This window comes from Equus przewalskii, chromosome 6 (genome assembly GCF_037783145.1).
Source record: "Equus przewalskii isolate Varuska chromosome 6, EquPr2, whole genome shotgun sequence".
Lineage (NCBI taxonomy): Eukaryota > Metazoa > Chordata > Mammalia > Perissodactyla > Equidae > Equus > Equus przewalskii.
The window spans coordinates 84,886,099-84,907,930 of record NC_091836.1 but is presented as its reverse complement, the minus strand read 5'-3'; the positions used below and the strand labels follow the sequence as shown (position 1 = coordinate 84,907,930).

Here is a 21,832-nt window from a genome sequence, read left to right as displayed (position 1 = left end):
TCAGCAGCATAATAGTTAATGTGTTATTTCAGAATTTCTAGAGGCTCAACTCTTCTTTGTCTTGCAACCAATCTCTTTCAGAAGTGGAGGGCCTTAAATAGTATTAGCTCGTTCTGTGGTTGAGTCACACGTATACCTATCAATGCCCAAACTTTTCACAGAGGACGCAATCCATACCACATGATGAACTACAGTTCACAGGAGCCACAGAGGACGAGTCTGCAGGTTGTTATCTTGCTGGGATTAGCATCGTCTTTGGGTTAGTCTTAGAAGCCAAATCCATGTGGTGTCAAGGCTCTGAGAGAATGGTTTAACCTATAACTTAGGAGGACTTCACTCAAGATTTATTGGCAAGATTTGTTTTTCACTTTAAGGGAGAGATGCTTTTCACCCTGAGACTTGATCTGGAAAGTATGTGTGGAAAGAGTTTTTCCTCTCTCCAGATTTTGTTTTTCCTGAGATGTTGGCTGACAAAGCCTAGTTTAGATTTTTCTTTGGCAAGGGATACCTAACCTTGTGAAAGGTTAGGATTATATGTTTTATCAGTAGTTGCAATCTTTTTTAACATGTTTCTTTTCTATCATTTAATTCTCCTTTTAATTAAACCTCAAGGGACCTTGAGGATAGCCTAGATCACTGATTTGCAAGTTACTTTCAAACTAAGACTGTAAGAAGTATATTTCACATCACTGCCTGATACACCCTTGCAGTACGACACACCTATGTATATACAACAGAAACAAATTTCATTAAATGGTACTCGCTTTACTACATAGGCACTTTGTATGAGACCTTTTCTTTTTCTATTTCTTGTCTGTCTTCTCTCCCTCTTTTTTCACCCGCATCTCTGGACCTCTTCTCCTCCTTCTCCACTTTTCATACTACCTTTCTATTCTTTTTCACTTTCTCTTGTCCTCTTCATTCTCTCTCTGATTATCTTTTTTCTCTTGTCTCTCTTCACTCATTCTTTTCTCTTTCTTATTTCTTTCATCATCTCTCTTTCTCTACCTTTACACTCTTTTTCTTCTCTCTCCTCCTTCTCTTTCTCCCCTTCCCCTTTTTATCTCCCCCTTTTTTCTTTTTTCTCTGTTCTATATATATTTAAAAAGTGCTAGCTCTGTCTCACTAACTGGTCACAACCACAATGTTTGGAAAACTCTGGCTCAGTTCAAACCACTTATTTTACACTTAAAGAAGCTGAGGCTGATACAAATGGAGTTCTCCAAGACCACATTGTTGTCCTGGAAACATCTAGTTATTAGCAGAGTTAGCTTTAGAATGTAGGACTTTAAAAGTCTCCAAAGAAGCTGAAACGTTCTAGGCTATATGGATGTCTTATTAAACTTCTAAACCTAACTCTCCCTGTTTTGAAGTATACAAGATACAGCTAGTTGAAATTATAAACAAGAATGTCTAGGTAGAATTTTGGAAATTTGTACAGTTTTCTAGTTCGACAAAGTTTCTATCATTATAAACTTAAAGTTATGATTTTTCCAAGCAAGGAACACTTATTACAGCTACGTGTAAAAATTGAAGAACTTTAAGCCTCCATTATATATAATTTCAGAGAATCCTTGCATTAAATGTAGGACAAGAAAAAAACAGGGGGTCTATTAATTTATTTTCATAGCTCCAGGAAGAGGTATGAGGGTACAGACCATAAGCAACCAGAGTCTGATAAAATAGTCATAAATTTAGCCCCCTGCCAGGGGTTAGTATGTTTGAACAGTGAGTGTCAAAGAAACACGGTAAGGGCAAGGCCACATGGGAACAACAAAAAGTCTAAAATTCATTTTTTCAGTAACTACTACCAAGTGCCAGGTACTACGGTATGTCAAGACAGAAAGAAAGAAGACTGAGGAACGTTAACACCAGGAGTGTTACATGGTAGAGACCTGACTTGACCATGGGAATGAGCAGTGTTTATTGATGATAGAACAGCTTTTATCTTGGGGGAAGTTTTGTGGTGCCAATGCAGTAGCTCAACACTTTATTTGTCCTTTGTCCTGCTTTTGTCTCTTCAGGATCTCACTCTATTTGTGCCTTTTTCAGAATCTACTTTGGATGTTTCGGGTTTTTAAAAAAAGATTTAGTTTCCATTATTTTCCTTTTTATTTCTAAGAAGGTACACCAAATTTTCACCCGTGGAATTTTCATGTAAAATACTGTAAATAAATTTGACATAATATTTGGATTTCGAGGAAAAGCGACTAGAGCCACTAGTAACTGCTGAAATAATTCTGTTTTATGTTTAAGACTTTTGTAATATATGTGTTAAAAATAACAGATTTGTTGTCAGATGACAAGTAGTATAGTCCTCACAACATCTGAGAACAAGGAGCAAAGAAAGGACTCATTTTGCTGGTGTGTGCAGGAGCTACCTCACCCTGCTGCACAAGAGCCAGCTGTGTGCATCTTCCCCCAACTCCTTGTTCACAAGTGACATCATGTTGGCAGGTTGAAATTAACCATGGTGTGAGTATACTGTGGAAATTGGCAAATTCTCTAAATCGCCTCTTTTTTTTTCTTTTTTTGAGAGCTGGTTTACCAGCGTGCAACTGGGTGCAATAAAGGGCAAAAATATTAAAAACAGCGAAACAATCAAAGCTTTGAATCATTGATTCTTGGGCTAAAGGTATTGGATGTTAATTAATCAATATCACTGGGTTTGGATCAAGAGTTAAAAACTTTTTTGTAGTTTTGCTGAGAATTTGGAGTTAAAGAATTAAAAAGGGAGCTCAGCTCCAAAGATTCTTTACTAATTTAGGAATATTTTAAAGTAATTCACAGCCAGAAATAATTAGCCCCCTGGGCTCACTGTGCTGCTATTGTAGACTTCAGGAAAGAAGAAAAATTTAGAAGTCTGAGCAGAATCTAGCTTAAGAAAATGAAATACTCCACAATTAATTTTTCTCCTGAGTCTATAATTTCATTCCCACACTTAGCATATCTTCTGTGTTCGTTGATAGATTTGTGAACTATTCTATTTAATATAAAAGATTCTTCTTCTTATATATCTTTATGTTAAAAGTAACCACATTAACCCCCATCCCTTTTAGGGAATTTTGTGACACTTAATAAAGTGCTGTAAACTGGTATTTAAGAGAAGTCGTCATGCTGGACGTGGAGATGCGCTATGCAGACCCCTCTTCAGGGGGCACGTGCTGCCCAGCCGCAGGAGTACCGGAGACAGCCTCCGTCTGTCGGTCCCCTCAGCTCTGCCTCAGCTGTAGAGCTGCTTAGCCCCGGTCATTTCCTTCCCATGGCTCTCTTATTTGAGGGAAGGACATGGGATGTGAAGGTTGGGGCTTTTAGGCCTGACGCTAGACACTCACTCCAGAGCTTCCCGCTGAGTTGGGTGGAGTTTTGTTCAGCCACTATCGTAGTTCAACTTCTTCCTCTGCCCAATCTTGTTTCTTCCTCCTTCCCATTTACTGGTGTTGTTCCCTAGTAGATATCTTATACCCTAAACTTTGTCTCAGTGTCTGCTTTTAGAGAAGCCAAACTGCAGAACCCCTGTACATATACATTACTATTGTGTTAGGGCAACTTTGTCAGCTCTTGCTTTTACCGTTGAGCCCTGAATGGTTGGTATGTTAGCTCCTTTTCATCATTTTTTTCCCCATGACTTTATCTGTGGCCTAAACACTGTGAAAAAATTCCTTTAGTGGTTTTGCTCCATGTTTCAGTACCTCATCCTGAAAGTCTGCCATTTATAAACTTTTGGTAATGAAGGTTCACCTCTCCCAATGTTCTGTTGCGTTAAGTAGATATTCATAGGTAGAAACAGATTTATCAGAAATCGAATTGTTCTGTAAGCCAATAAAAGTCAATGGAAGGGACATTATTTTAATAGTAAATATATATGTTACAAACTTTATTACATTTAAAATTTAACCCACAATTTCACTTGGTCAAAAATTTAAAAGAGGGCCAGCCCGGTGGCACAGTGGCTAAGTTTGCACATTCTGCTTTGGCGGCCCGGGTTTGCCAGTTCAGATCCTGGGTGCAGGCCTACCCCCTGCTTGTCAAGCCATGCTGTGGCAGTATGTAGAGGAAGTAAGTAGAGGAAGATGGGCACCGATGTTAGCTCAGGGCCAGTCTTCCTCAACAAAAAGAGAAGGATTAGTGGCAAATGTTAGCTCAGGGCTAGTCTTCCTGAAAAAAAAAAAAATAAATAAATTTAAAAGATTGCAAATTTGTATGCATATTTATCAGGTTACTGAAATTCATAGGCATATGTTTTAGATCTTATTCAGAATACTGTATAAAGGTCTTTTTGCTTTATTTTTTCTATCAGTTCACAAGTTCACATCACCTAATATTTCTCTATCAAATTCCCTTTGGATACCATAAGGCCTAATAAAAAATTTGAAAGGAAGGAAGCAAAGTATTTGTTTTAATGAACACCAACTCCTTCATGTACTGTTTTGGGTAGTTGTATGAAAGTGTTGAGAAAGAAGATAGGTGGAAAAGTGAGGAATATGAGAAACAGTAATACCTATCCTAAAGTCTTGAATCTTTAATGCTGAACTTTAGCATTCTCGTACTAGAAATGATTTTTGTCTGACTAAGAGAAGTGATAGGCAAACAGGATTTAGTCACAGCTAAGAACCATCAGTAATTTTGGATAAGAAATTAATATTAGATAACTTTGGCAAACATAAGTAACGCTAATAAAATGATTTTATGAAAGCTTTCTCTTAAAGGCATAGACTTCCGTTGATTCTTGGTGGATTGATTCAGGCATAAATTGAGCTTCTGGGGACTATGTGCATTATTTTTATTTTGTGAGAGATACACTTACTTCATGTTTTGTGCTTTTTTTAAAAATGGGAAGTATATAAAATGACTTGATGCCGAATGATACTAGGCATAATGTTCCCCTGCTGAAGATCACGTCCTACCATGTATTCCATCATACCAGTAACTTTCTTTGACTTAAGTGAAGTCATGGAAATCGATCCCAGAATATTTAATTCCTCCTCTTCCATCTTTACTTTCCCTCTCCCTCTCTCCCACCTTTCTATTTTCTCGTCTTATAATAAGAGCAGAAAAAGGACAGTGGGAGAGTAGTTTGAGTAGATATTGAATTAAGTGGATTTGAAAGTATAGGTTCCCATTCAAAGGAATAGTTGTGAATATAAAAAAGAAAAAGTTGCAAATTGGAATGTTTTTCCTCAATCTTAATTAACTGCTTGTTCAAACTATTTTTAAGAAAAATATATTAATTTGAGGCTTAACTTAAACGAATAAGACTTTAAAGAAAGGTAGTGGCAAATATTAGAAGTCATAGTTTCAAAATCTGGCTCTGCCAGCTATTTGGCATGTGATCTTGAACAAATCATTTAACCTTTGTGAACCTTTTCTGTAAACACATGATCACACACACACACATGCACCTGTATCTCTAGCCTCATAGGAGTGTTGTGAAAATTGGCAGAGTTAGTGTATAGAGAAGTACTTTGACAACTGTAAAGGGAATAGTATTAGTATTTGCTGAAGGGAATAGTATTAATGATGATGAATAAGATTACATGGGACAAAATAATTTTATTTGAATATGTACACCACATGTACCATGATCTTTTTCTGAGATTTCTAAAAGTATACCCAGGAAAGCAATAAGCAGGCAAGAAATACTCTTTTATCATTCCTGGAAGCCCTGCCCACAATTTCTCCATTTTGCCTGGGTACCCTCTCTCCATGCACATATATACACACACATGTCATCATTTGTCCTGCCAAAAATTTGAACAAATAGCAAGTTTCTCATATTGTTGATTATGTATAAATTACAGTTAAGATAAAGATAAATTAGGACTCGGGATATGTGGGATAAGAAATAACTGCTCATGATATTTATTTATTTGTTTGTTGTTTTTTTGATGTTTCTTGGTGTCAGAGAAAGGCACTGTGTCTTACAAGTTTAATTCTGAACCAAACAGAGCAAGTCAACCCCTGGGAGTCATACTCTATGAAAGCTACAAGAACATGAGACACGTACCAAGGAGTGTGGTGGTTTTTGGTGATGTTGGCTTTAAGAGGGTAGAGAAATTAGAAAGAACGAAGGGAGGATTTGGATAGATCTGGTGATATAGCATCTACCATGCATTGAAATCATCCACATAAGAAGAGAGAGATTTAATTTCAGGAAGGAAATTGATTAATTCAAGAATTTTTGAAGTGAATTTAATAAATTTTGTTATTAAATTTCTACTACTCTTTGGATACTATCCTAGGACTAAAAGAAGAGAGAGAGATTACTTACCTTCAGGAGCTCACAATCTGGTGACAACAATGGAGTGCACTAAGTGTTAAGAAAGATGTATTCACTGACTACCGCAGGAATACAGAGAAGAGGCATCTAATCTCAATTGACAGGTCAAGAAAGGTTTGCTCAAAGATGTGACCTTTGAGTTGATTCTGAATTTTTAAGTAGGAGAAGGAAAGAACAAGGAAGGGAGGTTTCCAGACAGAGAGAAGGGTCTGTACAAAGTTCACAGGGATGAGGAACATTGCATGTTGGGGAACTGCAAATAAATTAGTTTCTTAGTAAGGCTGGAATGTGGTACACAAGTGCAGGTGTGGCAAAATGAAGCTGCATTGGAACTATGGAACAGATCTTCAATGTATGACAAATTAAGAGTAACCATTTAAAGAATTTAAGAAAGAAAATGAAGTGTTATTTACATTTCAGAAAGATCACTCTGACAGCAGTGTGGAGAATAGTTTTGGGGAGGCTGAAAGTAGTGTCAAAGAGAACATTTAAGGTCCTATTGAAGGGATCCAAAGGAGAAGAAATGAAAGGATCTGAACTATGGCAGTGGTAGGGGGAATAGAGATGAGTTGGATTTGAGTGATGCTGAGGAAATAAAATCTATAGGATTAGTGATTGATTGGTTGTAGGAGGGAAGAAGAAATTTAAACTAATCCTCATATTTCTGCATTGATTGATAGAATTGACAGCTCTGTTCAACAGGATTGGTATTTCTTTGATTCCACAAATATTTATTGGGCACATTCTATGTGTAGGCACTGTTTCAAGCGCTGATCATATAGCAGTGAACAAAACTGACAAAGTTTAGGGAGATAGAGCCTGTAAACAAATACATGAGATCATACAATGATAAGTTCTATGAAGAAAAATAGGTTAAGGTATAGAGTATGGAGTGATGGGAATTACTAATTTATAGAAGTTAGTCAAAAAGGCCTCCTTGAGGAAATGGTTTGAGTAAATTGAAGGAATGAGACATGGATATTAGGGTAAAAAGTATTCCAGGAAGATGGAACCGAATTACAAAGTATGTGAAGCAGGAGAGTGCTTGGCATGTTTTAGGCACAGTAAGGAGGCCAGTAGATATAGCGTGGACAAAGCAAGGGGAGAAGTGAACATGGTGAGGTCAGAGAGGTATCTGGGATAGATTGTATAAATATAGGAGGATGAGCAGGTTTGAAGGGTTGGATGAGATGATGGGTTCTATTTTCAACATTCTGAATTATCCAGGTAGATATTGGACAGATAGCCTTGAAACTTGAGAAAGGAGTCTGAGTTGGAGATACAGATTTAGGAATCATTATCATTCATTTAGGCGATAATGAGTTTTCATAGAAATATAGAGAGTTAGAAGAGGGTAGGGAGCAGAAGCTTTGGAAACTCTAACATTCAAAAAGTGAAGTCAATGATAGAACAAAGGGAACACAGGATAGAGACTAAGAAGGAGAGGCAGTGGTAAAGGGACCAACTGACTAATTCACATCAATTCAACTCTGGAAGCTTCAATCATGAAATATTTATTGAGCATCTACTATAAGCTCACCACTGTGAACATAAGTGCAACAGGACTCAGAATGGTAGGATGGTAGGGCTCTTAGAAATCGTCTATTTAAACCTATTCATTTTATGTTTGAGACAGCTATGACCAGAGGGCAAGGTGACGTGCTCTAGTTGACACCGTTTGATAGTGACAGGGGCAGGACCGCAATCCGAGTCTTTGGATCTTTCCTCTTTCTGCCCTGTCCAAGTCCATTTGGGGTGGTGTAACAAAAATTCTATAGACTGGGTGGCTTAAGCAACAGACATTTGTGTCTCATAGTTCTGGAGACTGGGAAGTCCAAGATCAAGGTGCCAGCTGATTCAGTGTCTGGCAAGGTCCCACTTCCTGGTTCATAGACAACTGTCTTGCTGTGTCCTCACATGTTGGAAGGGGTGCGGGAGCTCTCTGGAGTGCCTTTTATAAGGGCACTAATCCCGTTCATGAGGGCTCCACTCTATGACCTAATCACCTCCCAAATACTATCCACCTCCAAATACTGTCGCTTTGGGCATTAGGATTGAACACATGAATTTTGAGGGGACAAAACATTCAGTCTTTAGCTTGCTCCAATACATTTGAACTTAGAGAGGCAAAGAGCATACTAGATTGGAAGAATTGTAAAGATCTTATTTATTTATTTATTTATTCTTTAAAAATAAATTTATTTTAAGAACTTTGGTCTTAAAAGCTGGGTAGGAATTGGATGTTTGTGGAGAAGGGAAGGGTGACATGAGAGTGGATATTAAAGTAAAGAAGCGAGAATGAGCTTGGTGTATTTAGCATCTAAAAAGATGTCCTTCTGTTCTATGGTGGAGGAGTTTCTGTCAGGGAATAAGGGAGATAAATTTGGAAATTTTGGTTAGAATAAAGACTGTGCACTTGATGGAGTGGGAAAGCAACAGGGAATTATTTGTGGAGCTAGTTCATCTTTAATAAAAGCATGCTGTGGAAGAGGAAGGCAGATAGACTAGACTGCCGATAAATATGTATTAACATAACAGCTAATGTTTATTAAATGGTCACTATGTTCTAGGCACTGTAGTAAATGCCTTATATGCATTGTGTTATTTAACACAATAATTCCCTGTTTGCCATTGAGAAAGTGGAGGTTTAAGAGAGGTCAAGCAACTTGCCCAAGGTATGAGTAGCCAGGCCAGGATTCTAACCTAATTAAAAACAACAGCAGATGCTTATGTAGTTTTTACTATATGTTGGATGCTATTCTAAGGCTCTAGATACATTAACTCACTGAACCCTCAAAATAACCCTATGAGGTAGGTAATATTATCCCCATTTATAAATGAGAAAAGTGAGACACAGAAAGGTTAAGTAATTTGCCCAAGGTCATACATTTAAAAAGTGACAGAGCTGGGCTTCCAACATAGTCTGGCTCTAGAATCTGTGCTCTTAACCACTGCGCTCTACTCCCTTTGTCTATTTGAATCTAGGGCCTAGCTCCTAGCCACTAGGTGGGCTACATCTCTCAGAGCAGAATTTTTGATTGAGAGACCTGTAGATTCATTTGTCAAATTTGGAATTGGACAGAGAAACAGATTAGCCTAGGAAATAATTTTGAAGGCAAAAAAATGAGATGTTTTTTGATAATCAGTCTGACTCACACTCCATAGTTAAGCAAAGAGGGTTATTCAAGGACCACCTACAGGAAAGAAGCAGCAATGGTCTCAACATGGGAAATTTACCAGGTTCACAACTTGCAAATGAGGAATGCATGAATAAGAACTAAAATATGTGCAGCCCAAACTGCCCTACTACAAATATTTGAACACTCCCTGAAAGACTGGTTGCCCAGGAAATGCCTGGTTGCCGACTCAAGGTGCAGATTTATCAAGGTAGATAGATGCCTGTGTGCTAGGCTGTAGCTGTTTGTACAGTCATATGAGGGGAAATGGAAACAGGAACGTTTGATGTGTACATCACTAGAATTCTCTTGTTTTGTCTTTATGTAAAGCTACTTTGCATATTTTTCATGGGCAAATATTAAGTGGCTTTAAAAAATCAATTAAACTATGGTTGAGTGATTCAGAAGACCATTGTACTTAATTTAATTCAGAGCTAGGTGATTAGAAAAGGTCTGATTAAGGGACGAAGAGGAGTCACTTAAAAAGGCAAAATGGGAGCACCAGAGAGAAGCATCAATAGAGTTCATTTCTGTAGGTTCCACACAATTTAAAGTGAGACTCCCTAGGATAGTAAAAAGATACTGCACAGGGATATGTAGCATAAAGGCGGAGTTACACAAAAGATTGGAGAGCTTTTTAAATTTATTGCAGCATCTTAATTGGGGGCAGGTGTTCTTATTCTATTGTGATGATTGTTAGCAAATGCTCCCTCCTTTTATTTTTCCATTTACACTCTACAGTTGTGCTCATTATTTTAATTTTTTTCCTGTATTTGTAAACCCCACCTAGGATCCTGATCACACCATAGTTCTTTGATGATATTAAGATAAGATCTGTGATGGATGTTCATTGTCGGTCTTGGGCTGTCTTTGCTATTAATTCATTTGTCCAACATCAAAATATAGAAAACAGGTAACAAAGCTTTTGGTAGTATTCAGCCACTATAATGAAGATGAGAATGTGATATGAGCCAAGAGAAATAAATTCAATCTTACTTCACTTTGATATTCTCTTTTATTATTGGGCAACATTACCCAAAGCTTTGGGTATGGGATCGTATTCTTTGTTGTCGGTAAAGTAGAATTTAGAATGATGCTTGTTTTATGATTAATTAGTGAGATTGTTTGATGCTTTGCAGAGAAAAGAAGTTGAACTTTGTTATATTTCACTTTGGGATTTGGAATTTTGGATTTTAAAAATATTTAGATTTTTCTCATCATCTTGTCAGCAGTGTGCAAGCCAGAAAGCTTATTTACACCTTGCTAACGCTATTTGAGTTTTGCCCACCTATCTGCCTTACTAGCCTCTTCAGTTCTGTGGGCATTTCAGCAGTAGTGGCAACTGGAATATTTAAGCACGTTTTGGGCAGGAGGCCAGAGATCTATGGTCATAACTTGACTCTCTGGGACACGAGATAGGTTGAGTTCTGGTGGGCCCATTGGGTTGCAGTCTCATGTGTTCGGGTGCTAATATTGTGCTTGGTGGGGATGGGTTCTTATTCCATTTTCTTTGGGGTGATTGGATGAGATATTTTATTTTTCTAACAGCTCCTGTCAGAGGAGGGTGACCCTGTTTTTCATAAGGTTCGAAAAACTTGCTCTGTATTTTCCTTTGTGCTATTTCTTTGTAGGGTAATACATTGCCAAACAAATGTGGGACAACTATCGGGTCACTTTCCCTTTCCCAAGGTTAAGACTTTTTTTCCCTTAAAAAAGTAACTAATGTAATATTCTTGATAGTTTTGTTTCCTGGTACATGCATGTTTGTGTGTGCATGCGTATGTCTAAATTAAAACATGAAGCTTGGAAGTAGAGGGAAATGTAATACTGTTAATTCAGTCTCTATTACATAACAAAATCAAGCGTTTATCAAGAACATCTTAGTACGTTCGCTTACATCAGTAATCTGTATTAATGAGGAAGAATGTTCTTTAACTTTAAATACTCATACATTCCAAAGGAAACAGTAATTAGTATTTTTTTTATTTCTGTAACTTATTGAAGGTCCAGTGTCAAATTCCATTGGTCTGTGTTGGGATACCTTTTTATTTGTTTGTGAAGTAAGCATCTGTATTTCAGTGATCTCCAGCCAGCCTGGGGTTCTCCAGATATTGAACAGAGCTGTCTGTGGGTGGGGTCAAACACGCCTGTGACTTTTGACCATTGAAAATGAAGGAAAACATTTGTGGTAAGAAACAACAGCACATGCCTGACCTCCAAAGCACACACATCTATAAATGGATAAAAGTGACTATTTAAGGTTGCTTCGAAAAAGAACCACTATGTCTACAAAGAAAGAAACCCTAATTCAATGTTTGAAAAAGCAAACTATGTGTGGGTGAAAGAACATGTTTTTGTCAAAAACATCTGTGGTGTTCTCTATGATCTATTTGATCCTGGTGGTAAATCAACAAAGTTAAGTATTAGAGACAAAATTGACTTTTGACAACTTATTACGTGATAAATAATGTTAATTCAATCCAAAGGATCTCAGGGCTGCCTATAAACTAGCGTTATTTTGGCTGATTGCCAGATATACAAAATGAAGTTCTCACTCCAAAATTAAAGACATTGCCTGAATTTGTTATCCAACAGTTGCAGCTGGTTGTGTATATGTTCTTTCACCCCCATTTTTCTTTCTACCTCACCACTGTGTTTCCTAGAGGTGGTCTCTTCACTGCCATAAGATAATTGCCATCAGGCCTAATTTTACGGGACTGAATTTTCCAACTTGTCAGATTTTTTACATAATTGTACCATAGCCATGATTTATAGACCATGTTGTTTGTTTTTGAAGATCTAAGAGATACCATACCCAATTTTATTGGTTTATTTTGTTTCTCAAATACTGAAATGATAAATTATGGGGTGAAATCCCCCAAATAAAATGCAAAATTCACAGATACAAGTAATTAGACATGAAATTTTACCTCTGAATATATTGGGTTGATGAGATTAACTGAAGGCAACAGTAAAACAGGGCTTTTCCACTGTCTGCAAGGATTTCATCAAACAAGCTATGTCGAAAATAGTGACTGGTATGAATTATTAGGTGATGAGTTTTAAAAGTAGTGTCCAAATGTAAATAGTGAAATCATTCAAAGTATTACTCAGCAGCTGCAAGAGTGATAGGAAAGGCTGACATGACGAATTTAGTCATTTCTTAATCACTTTCCTTAGGCACTATTGTCAGGTCCAAGAGGCAGATTTTCATCTTGATTTAAACTCATAATGCTAATAGTTGAAACCTAGAAATTCTCAAAATAATTTGTTTGCAAAACACCTTTTAGATCATCTTAGATGTTTCTGTGACCCAGTGTCATATAAATATGCCAAAAATATATTGCATATGTCATTAAAGGAAATTTTCCATTCCCCATTTGTGTGTTATAAAGGAGGTATTATTTACTGTAAGATCCAAAAGTATTAATTAACTGCCTTTGGTTTAAATAAAATTGATTGTTAAGGCAGAAAATAGAGGGTAATACTAGTCCTATTCTGCTGTAGCCTCCCAATAAAAGAAGCAGTGACCCAACTCATTAGCCCTTTGATTTAATATATTGACACTTGGGTAGGAATAATTCCGTTTAGTGGCTTTTGCTTCCCAGGGATCAATTTAATTAGTTATAAAATGTGACTTCTTGTCAGGAGCTAGAAGAAATGCTGACGTTAAATAAAGTCATACGCAATTTAAACAATAAAGCTATCGATGCCTGGTTAAAAGTTAATGATGCAAAAAAAATGGCTTAATAGAGACAACCTCAGCAGTGAAAGTGGTACTAGGAAAATTAAGCTAAGTGGATGAATGAGGAATGGTGATGTTGTTGAATTGTTAAAACAAATTCCTGGCTGGTCTGAGGGCTGGCTAGGTTGTAGGGACCTTATCTTTCAGCCTGGGAGACAGAACTAGTTCTAGACTTCTTGCTCAGTACTATTTCAGTGTGAGTTTTATGTGTTTATAGGTTTTAGGATTGATGGGTGGGAGGAAATCTTGTTTAGATTGTTTGGACTAGAAAACTTCTGAAACCAGCTTCACATCCGAGAGAAGGATGAAGTGGTACTCATGATCATCCTCTAGTGGCTTCCATGAAGTAGTCTCACATGAGTTTTGCTGACTGGCCCCTAGTATCGCTGAAAAATAACCACTACAGGAGCCTTGCTGGTACAAGGCCATTCCTATCTGTGTGAAAATATTTGAGATGAACTCTGGATCTGCACTTTGGCCTGGCAACTTTCCGATTTCCCTCCTTCTATATAGTGGTTACTGTCAAAGTAGTTCTTCCTGGTTTAGAGAGATGTAACCTTCTTCACCTGTGTAATTAACGCCAACTCTTTTAAGTCATCCCTATCATAAATTATTTTATGACACTGACTGCATCCATACACTGGCTTAGCCGTGAACTTCAGTGATCTTTTTCTGTTTCTCTAGCCTCAATATACCTTTGTTAAAAAGTGATAAGTTGGCTTAGAATTTAGTAACTAGATGGTCTCTAAAATGCTTTCTAACTTCCTAATTCAATCATAGATTCAAAATCAACTGGTTATTTCAGTCATAGCAATTGTTTTGGGAATGGTGTCGTCAAAACAGCCACTTGGTTAACCAAATATACCCTGGTTTTGCTGGTATGTCTACATGTACCACATTTGCCTCTCTTTTGGAATTAGCTGCTGCTGGGTCATTAACACCAGTTAGCAAATAAAAGATAACCACATTTTATTGTCAGACAAGATTTCTCTCTCACTTCTCCAGCTGTTGCCTTTCCAAGTCATTTTCTCATTAGCTAAAGATGAGGTGCATGTTTAAACTTGATGAGTTTTAAAATACTTTTTTTAGTCAAAGGAATTGACATAAATGTTCTATAGCTAAATTTCATAAATCAACCAAAGAAGTGTTTTTCTCTTTCCTGGTTTTGCCCCTAGTTTATCTTCAGGTTCTAAAATTGGTGGTTGGTGGGTGAGAATACAAGAGCAATGAGCTGAGCTCTGGAAAGGAAGATGAAACGGGAATTTATGGTATTTAATGTTCTATCAGCCTCCTATTTCCCCACTTTGTAGTGAAGTACCTATTCTCCCAGCCTCTTCTTCCTGGAATGTACTGAAAAGGTTCAAGATTGAAGATCCTGGGCAAAAGCTCACTGTTTTGGAAATCTGTTTATTGGATATTTCTTTCTGCTGGTTCAGTTGCCAAGGAAATTGCTGTAGTGTCTACAATAGACCATCAAAGTGCAGTGTATCTGTCTGGGAAACTCAATGAATAACTTACCTTGTCTGTTAACATAAAATAACTGTGGTTGAAAGTACAATAAAACATAAAACCCTTGAAGTTCCAGTGAAATATGTATATTAAGATGTGTTGGAGCTGAAATGATTTGTCGTTCCATTTGTTTAATATACATGCACACACTGACAGGAGGGACGCATAGTGTTAACTTTGAGAAGGGGCATTTTTGAGAAGGAGCTGACAAACTTTATCCAACAAAATGACTTTCCGAAATCTCCTAGGGAAGAAGAAACAATTTGGAGGCAAATGAGCATGTTTATATAGTATTTGGTAAAAACGTTAAAAGTAGCAAACATGTAAGAGAACAGAAGGGGATATTGCTGAGAATAAAATCTGCGCCAGAGATAAGTCTTCTATTGGAGTAAAGGTTATCTTTTTTCTTTCTTAATGTTGGGGGAAGGGTGTTTAACTGAAGACAAGAGGGAAATTGTGGGGGACTGATGTTAGATAAACTATTTTGTCTTTGTGTTGACATTATATTGGCTACAGCCTACACAGAAAGGATGCCTGGAAAAAAGTAAGGAGAGAGAGGCATTAATATTTTTTAGTGTGCGTGGGTGCGCCAGCACTAGAGGGGCCCGTGTTTTCTTAGGGCTCAGATGGCAAAGCTAAGCATTCAGCCTACGGCAGGAAAAAAGTGCCTTTTTTGTTTTCTGACTGCAGAGTCCAGGCATTCCCAGGGGAACACAATGAATGGCCCATTTTGTCCAACACGGTTTCATAGACATAGATTTCTTGTTTTTTCATAATTATTCTTGCCCGTCATTGGGTGTGCACATGACATTTGAGCGTGTTTTAAAGTCTTAACACACTCATGTGCCTGCAATAAAGTTACTCATAACAATCCTGGCTTTCTCCAGACAACAGAGCAGGGTCTGTTGTTTTCACAAGTCACAGCAGCTGGGAGGCAATTGTGAAGACAACAGCTTAATCTAGCTGGAAAATACAGGAAGAAGAGAGTGTACACTAAATTTCCTCCCATATTATTCAAACAATGAAGAATTTTTTAAAAATGGCTATGGGTGGTCTTACTCAATAACTGATTGGCAGAATGTGCTTTAAATTTCTTTAGAATGTTGTCTTTAAATGTTAAGAATCTACAAGGTTACATTCATCATATTTGTTAGTCGGCTGAAAGGCAGGCTCAGGCAGTGGTACACAGCCACATTTCAATGGCTATAGAAGGTAATGCAGATCGTTGGTTTTTTATAATTTGTTAAGTAGCCATTGGTGTTTTTATAAAAGGATGCTATAACCAGGTAGTTATGAAGCAATGGTTAATCTCCTTTGGAAGGTATGTGAAAGACTAAGAGGTTCATGGTAATTCACATCTTCATGCCAGGCTGAATTTCTGGTTTGCAGTCATTAGCAAGTTTTAAATTTCACACTGAATAACAGAATTTAGGGAAGAGGAGAGTAACTTTGAAAGATTTAAATTTGACCTGGAACATAAGAGTGGTAAACTGGCTGTGTTCTTCAGGGTGCTGAAGTGAACCATATTTTTATTTTATGTGGAGAGGAGGAGATAAGAAATGTGAGAAGTACAATGAAAAGAAGGAAACTTTTCTGTGTTCATCTAAGCTTTCTTTTGGAGAGAAGGGATTAAACAGGACTTGGGGAAGGAAGCAGCTTAAAAAGCAAGATTGGCAATGCTATGCTTAACTATTTCAAACTCCACGTACTCTTTTCCCTTCAAGGAAATATTTTGTGAAAGAACTTCTTGTGGACTCTTAAAAGATATCTAGATGACGAGAAACTGTTCAGTCTCTAAGATATAATGGTTTTATTCATATTTTATTGGGAAAGATGGAGCAGTTATTGGGAAAGATGGAGCAGTTAGGGCTGGCAACTTTACTAAGTAACTCATCTCATCACCCTTTGAGGCACTCACAACACCTGAATAATTATAATCTCATTTCACTCCCATTCTTAGTGTGGAAGTATTATCTCCTCATGAACGTGTTTTTAAATGGAAATCTGATTGAGAAATTCAAATGCTGTTTGGGACCATAGGACCTCCTTCACTGTCTTATCTCTCCTACAGGCTGGGCATGAAGAGGCATTTTTTTTCCCCACTATTATTTATTGAGCATCTATTCTGATCTTCCTTAAATTTCTTTTTTTTAAAACGTTCGTTGTTATATTTTTCCTCTCAATTTCACACATCTCTCCCCTATTCTTGGCAGAACATAGCACGGAAGACCCAATAGCCAGGTTTCTGAATATCAAGATCTATTGCAAAAGTTAGAACTTTTGTCTTTGCTGGTATTCACCCTGCTAGCCCTAATACCAAAGCATAATTAACTATGTACATACCTTTATTTTAGTGCTTACCATCTATGCTTAAAAATTTAATAATAATTTTCATTTACGGTCTTATCTGCCAGGCGCTGAATCAGTTTCATTATGTGTATTTTCATTAATCTTCATAAATCTGCAACAATGTAGATTTTATCATTGCCATTTGACAGATGAGGAAACTAAGGTTACGCATCTAGTTAGTTAGAGCCAGGTACTAAACTTAGGTTCTTTTGCAGCTTCAAAACCCGTGATCTTTCTACTATTCCATGCTGCTGCTCAGTTAAATGAAAGGGACAAAATAGCAGTGCCTAATTAATAGGAAGTAGGGACATAAATCAAAAGATAATAGGGCTCTTCTTCCTGCTTTTCCTCCCTCCCTTTCTAATTCAACCAAACAGCCATTAGGCAGGCCCAATTGAGGAAGGAGCTGAGTTGAGTGGCAGCCTAGTGGGGCCTGAGGCCCCTGTGAGGAAAGGGACTTATCAGGGTCATGGCTCAGTAAGAGTTGAGGCCAACTAGATGAAGGCTGACCAATGGGTAAGTGTCTTGGCTGGATCAGGAGATTGGTTGGCAACATATAGGAGATAGAGAAAATAAGTGTGTGTGTGTGTATATTTTTATATATTTGTAAAATATGTGTATATATATTTTAATATATATACACATATATACATGTCAAGTATATGTCAATATATATACACACAAATATACAGTATATATCAATATACACACAAATGTATACATATATATACATACATTCATACACATATATATACATATATATGTGTATCTATATGTATAATGGGAGCCATGTTGTTTAATTTAATTATTTTAAAATTTTTATTTTTATATTGAGGTATAATTGACATATGACATTATGTTAGTTTCAGGTGTACAACATAATGATTCAATATTTGTATATATTGCAAAATGACCGCCACAATAAGTCTACTTAATATCTGTCACCATACATGGGTAAAAAAAAATTTTTTTGTGATGAAAACTTTTAAGATCTATTCTCTTGGCAACTTTCAAATATGCCATACAGTATTAGTATAATCACCATGGTGTATATTACCTCCCCATGACTTATTTATTTTATAACTGGAAGTTTGTACTTTTTGACCCCCTTCACCCATTTTGCCCACTCCCCAGCCCCCTCTAGTGACCACCAATCTGTTGTCTGTATCTATGAGCTTGATCTTTTTTTTTTCAGATTCCACAAATAAGTGAGATCATATGGTATTTGTCTTTCTGTATGACTTGTTTAACTTAGCATAATGCCCTCAACATTCATCCATGTTGTTGCAAATGGCAAGATTTCATTCTTTTTTTATGGCTGAATATTATTCCATTGTACATATATACCACATTTTCTTTGTCCATTCATCCATTGTTGGACACTTAGGTTGTTTCCATATCTTGGCTATTGTAAACAATGCTACAATGAACATGGGGGTACAATTATCTTTTCAATGTCATGTTTTTATTTCCTTTGGATAAATACCCCAAAGTGAAATTGCTGGATCAAATGCTGGTTCTATTTCTGATTTTTTGAGGAACCTCTGTACTGTTTTCCATAGCAACTGCACCAATTCCTGCCAGTAGTGCACAAGCTTCCCTTTTATTCACGTCTTCACCAACACTTGTTATATTTTGTGTTTTTCATAATAGCCTTTCTAACAAGTGTGAGGTGATATCTCACTGTGGTCTTCGTTTGCATTTTCCTGATGATTAGTGATGCTGAGCACTTTTTCTTGTACCTGTTGGCCCATCTGTATATCTTCTTTGGAAAATGTGTATTGAGATTCTCTGAGCATTTTTTAATTAGATTGTTTGTTTTGTTGCTATTAAGTTGTATGAGTTCTTTCTATATTTTAGATATTAACTCCTTAGCAGATATAATATTTGCAAATGTTTTCTCCCATTTGGTAGGTTGCCTTTTTATTTTACTGATGTTTTCCTTTACTGTGCAGAAGCTTTTTAGCGTGATGTAGTTCTGCTTGTTTATTTTTGCTTTTGTTGCTTTTGCTTTTGGTGTCAAGCTCAAAAAATCATTGCCAAGGGGCCGGCCCTGGTGGCCCAGTGGTTAAGTTTGGTGTACTCTGCTTCTGCTTCCCAGGGTTCAGTTCCCAGGCATGGACCTACACTACTTGTGGCCATCCTGTGGCAGTGGCCCATGTACAAAATAGAGGAAGATTGGTGACAGACCTTAGCTCAGGGTGAATCTTCCTCAGCAAAAAAACAAAAAACAAAAAACACAAAGCATTGCCAAGACCTATGTCAACGAGCTTACTACCTATGTTTTCTTCCAGGAGTTTTATGGTTTCAGGTCTTACATTCAAGTCTTTAAACCATTTTGAGTTAATTTTTGTGTATGGTGTAAGTTAGTGGTCCAATTTCGTTTGTTTGTGTGTGGCTGTCCAATTTTCCCAACTCCTTTTATAGAAGAGACTGTCCTTTCCCCATTGTATATTCTTGGCCCCTTTGTCATAAGTTAATTGACTATGTATGTGTGGGTTTATTTCTGGGCTCTCTATTCTGCTTCATTAATGTATGTGTCTGTTTTTATGCCAATACCATACTGTTTTGATTACTATAGCTTTGTAATATAGTTTGAAATAAGGGAGTGTGATGCCTCCAGCTTTGTTCTTCTTTCTCAAGATTGCTTTGGCTATTCAGTCTCTTTTATGCTTCCATAGAAATTTTAGGATTGTTTGTTCTATTCCTATGAAAAAATACCATTTGAATTTTGATGGAGTTTTAAATTTTTTTATGAAAGAGAGTTATAAATATGAAAAAAAATGAATAGAAGAATAAACTTTTTGGTGCTGGATTGGAATTGGAAGTATCAATATGATTTCATGGTTTTAAATGTATCTATATCTGTATCAATACATAGATATAGATATATCTAAGTATATGTAGAATGGATATAAGTATAATGTGTGTGAGTGTGTGTAATATATGCATAAATATATTTCTAAACTGTGTCTACTGAGAGGGTCTAGGAGCGAAGTATACTCCAGTAGTAATGAACACAACCTTAACCCAGATCTTGGCTTCTAAATATCATTCTCCTGAGTCTAGTTCTGGAGCTAGGAAACTACAGGATATGTCTGGAACATCTTTCTGTTCCAGAAAGTTAAGAAGGACTTGAAGAATTACAGGGGCATAACAGAGGATGCAAAATCCAACCTGAAGGGGCAACCTATGTCCATATCTGATATAATATAAGAATCTAACCAAGAAAATAACAATGGATTTATCCCATTTAGTACAATTAGAGTCCACAGATCCAGACTGATATATATAAATAAATGAAAAATGAAAGAGAGAAGAGAAAGCTCTTCCTTATGGTAGAGTGCCAACTACAAATGTACAGGAAATTATAGAAAGAAAATCACCACTTGGCTACCATCATAGTAATAATGAATTCAGGTAAGAAACATGGAGAGATACTGAAACTATTGGATAAGAGTTGGATGAGGAATAGGATATTCTTATAGTTTCAAAGTGTCTGTCTACACAATACTTAGGAAAATGCAAAGGGGAGAAGTGTAATAGTATAGTGTAGAAGCCTGACAGATACCACATTACTCAGTTGACATTAACAGTGATGAGACAAATTGATATCATAAGCTACCTGGTGGGATGCATTGAGAAGAGTACAGCATCACTTCTCTGATATTTCTGCCAAAAATGCATAACCTGAATCTAATCATAAGGAAACATCAGACAAGAACCAATTTAGGGACAGTCTACAAAATAACTGACTTGAAATCTTCAATACTGTTAAGGTCATAAAAGTCAAGGAGGAACCAAATAACTGTTCCAGATTGAAGGAGAATGAAGAGACATGACAACACATGACCCTGGATTGGATCTTCTATAAAGGATGTGTTGAGAGAGTTGGCAAAACTTCAGTAGGATCTTTGAAGGGTGTATTGTAGTTATTTACAATTTTTCTGAATCTTTTCTGTAAATTTGAAATTATTTCAAGATAATATAAAAAATACTTAAAATACAAAACATAAGAATTAACTTTGATTCAAAGAGTTTAAGAAGAGAAAGTGGTGGTCTCTATGATGTTTGGCTAAATGTTGTGATCTCAGTGGTATTTAGAAGTTTCTTATAAGGAATCCTTGAACAGAACACATTATTGATTTATTTTTATGCCCTTTTCACTTGCATTTGAATGCATTAGCCTTCATGTTTGGAGGAACCCTGTAAATGATGAGATATTTGGGCCTATGCCACAGTCACTGCTACTCCTTACAAACATTTTCATCAATATGTTCTTCTTAGCTTCTGAGATACGGAATGTCACTGTTGATATGATTTCAGTGTTGATGGAATAAACTTCTAACAGCATCCTGTCAAGAGATTCATTATCAAGAGGTGATGTAGATTCGTCATCAAAAGAGGGACATAGCTTACCCCTGTACTTCAACAGAGTATTGAGCGTGGAAGAAGTAGCTGGTTCGTCATTTACATTTTGACCAAAATGAAAGGTGACCATATGACATCCACCAATGATAGAGCCAGATTTAAACTTTGATCAACATTTGGATCCTCTCAAATTTTAGAAAGTTAGAAAAACATCAATAACCACAGAAAAATTCCATTTAGTGGTAGTTACTTGGTTGATTAAATCTTAATCGTCCTTTATAGTAAAAAGGCATGAGAATCACTTGATTTTGAATCCTGGCTTTGTCAATTTAGTAACTCTGTGCTCTTAACGTTTCTGAATTGATAAAATGGCATAATGATCTCTTACTGAATTGTGGTGTT

The 21,832-nt window shown here is 36.7% G+C and overlaps 1 protein-coding gene across 50 annotated transcripts in view; it reads left to right on the top strand.

Moving 5' to 3' along the window:
• SOX6 (SRY-box transcription factor 6) overlaps positions 1–21,832 on the top strand; it is a 571,708-nt gene that overhangs the window by 397,826 nt on the left and 152,050 nt on the right. The window lies entirely within an intron of this gene.